General features: G+C 41.8%; 1 non-coding gene across 1 annotated transcript; it reads right to left on the bottom strand.

The window, feature by feature from the left end:
- Nucleotides 1-677: 677 nt before the first annotated feature.
- Nucleotides 678-751, bottom strand: Trnat-ugu (transfer RNA threonine (anticodon UGU)). The gene has a single exon. It is a non-coding gene; the product is annotated as a tRNA-Thr (tRNA).
- Between the last annotated feature and the right edge of the window lie 1,616 nt (nucleotides 752-2,367).

The raw sequence follows: 2,367 nt of genomic DNA, 5'->3' as shown, positions 1-2,367 counted from the left end.
CTAGGCAAGGATGACACTTAATGGCTCTTCTTTGTGCCACCCTTAGCTACCAGCGAACATCGAACTTTGATTTACTGTCGCTTGACAGTGGGCATCCGCCAGGAAATGTTGATAGGCGTCGTTGAAGTCTGCCAGTTTCTCTGGACAGTATGTGTCAAAAGGCTCCACGCCACTTGTGTTGTTAAATTCTTAAGTTATCCTCAATTGGCTCACCGGTTTGATATTCCTGGGCAAGGATGACATTTAGTGGCTCTTCTCTGTTCCACCCTTAGCAACCAGAGAACACCGAACCATGATTTACTGTCGCTTGACAATGGGCTTCCGCCAAGACATGTTGATAATCGTCGTTGACGCCTGCAAGTTTCTCTGGACAGTACCTGTCAAAAGGCTCCACGCCCCTTTATCCCCTGTCTTCTGTCGTTTCACCGCGCCCGTCTCACCACGGTCGCGTGCGTGTGGTGCGTTGCCAGCAGATGGATTTCCGTGCGGTGGACCGCTCGCCCATCTCAGGTCATCGCCTCCACGAAGGGTCGCACTGGTGCGGCCGCCCATTAGCTCCAGGTGCCAGGGAAAGTGTTTGTCGCGTGCCCTTCTTTTGAATAAATGATGACTAACTGAAACCCTCAGCTGCCGACAGGTGTTGTTGATATACCTCGATGTGGACAGCTGAAAATGTGTGCCCCGACCGGGACTCGAACCCTGGATCTCCTGCTTACATGGCAGACACTTTATCCATCTGAGCCACCGAGGCACAGATGAATAGCGCGACTACAGGGACTTATCCCTTGCACACTTCCCGTGAGACCTACATTCCCAACTGTCCACAATCCTACATATGTAATGTACCTTATAGATGGTTAGAGCGATGGATAGAGCGTCTGCCATGTAAGCAGGAGATCCCGGGTTCGAGTCCCGGTCGGGGCACACATTTTCAGCTGTCCACATCGAGGTATATCAACAACACCTGTCGGCAGCTGAGGGTTTCAGTTAGTCATCATTTATTCTAGGGAAAAGCTGCATGGTCATCAACAGTATTCTGTTCTTTCGAGAACAGTTGCTGTCTTCATATATGCCCTTCTTTTGTTGTCGACCCCGCACCCGAAGTGGCCCGGTTGACAGTGTGTCCTGCTGGGAAACCCGCCTGTTTACAACTAGTCCTCCTCCTCGCTGCTCCCGCTGTCTCGTAAGAGTTTAGGCGGTTCGCTTTGACGTTCTCAACTGCATTCACAGAAATTGTTCATCATAGTTATGTGATTACAATATGTCATACATAATACCACATAGTATTGTCTTTCACAATTTTTAAGAACAAAAGTGAGACTTATTCTTTTTTTTAATAAAAAAGTTAGATGAATCGACAATATAAAAATAAAAGTTAAATGACTTAACAATATAAAAAATAAACGTGAAATGACTTGACAGTATAAAAATAAAAATTAAATGAACTGAAAATATAATACCTAAATCCACATCACTAATGTGGTTCACTTCCGTTTTAATAAATCAAATGCTACTTATTAATTCACTAAAATGAATAGGATTATGCCTTGTGCAAGTATAGGTCAGGGCAGCATAGGGTTCACATGTTATTTACACATACACACACATGCACACCTGTTGTCTATACTACAAACTAACTGCCCATAAACATGTATTACTCAAAATTCTACTTCTATCCACTACTAGTTAATCCAACAAGCTACTTCAATGCTACTTCAACAAAGTGTTTACACCACTACAACATTGTTCTAATTCGTCCTCTTCCTGACGCCCGCCGCATATGTCTTGTCACATGATAAATATGGAGAAACTTTCCTTAAACATACATAGTAAAAAGAACAATGGTTATTTACACGCAAAAACATTTTTACCAGTTGACACACCTGATAAGAGACTCGCAATTATACATTTATCATACTCATATATTCACACATAACACAGTAAGACAATTTCATCTAAAATTACGTTATGACAAGAATTAATCACACAGATGACTCTGAGAAGTGTAAAAATATTTTCATTATACAGGTTATACTACATTTTCTTACCCATTTCGTTCCTTCTTTAAGTTACCTTTCGCTTCCAAATCAGTTATTTCGCCTGTGGTGGTCATACTGGATTCATTTCTCATGAATGGCAAAATTGTGGTCACCTCTATTCTGTAAAACAGTTTCATCTTAACATATTGAACTTACAACAGACACAAAAGATCCGAATCCTCCTGTAGTTTAAATGACAAATGTTTTGCTTCATCCTTATTACATTAAACCAAGCTTTCCTTCGGTCCAATAATCAAAATTATTTAATCTTCCTCTACCTTCAAGAGGGAAATTTCCTCAGTACAAATCATATAGGCTGCAGTGCATC

This window comes from Schistocerca serialis, chromosome 5, assembly GCF_023864345.2.
Source record: "Schistocerca serialis cubense isolate TAMUIC-IGC-003099 chromosome 5, iqSchSeri2.2, whole genome shotgun sequence".
Taxonomy (NCBI): domain Eukaryota; kingdom Metazoa; phylum Arthropoda; class Insecta; order Orthoptera; family Acrididae; genus Schistocerca; species Schistocerca serialis.
Note: the sequence above shows the minus strand (reverse complement) of the source record. Positions and strands in the feature narration are given on the sequence as shown.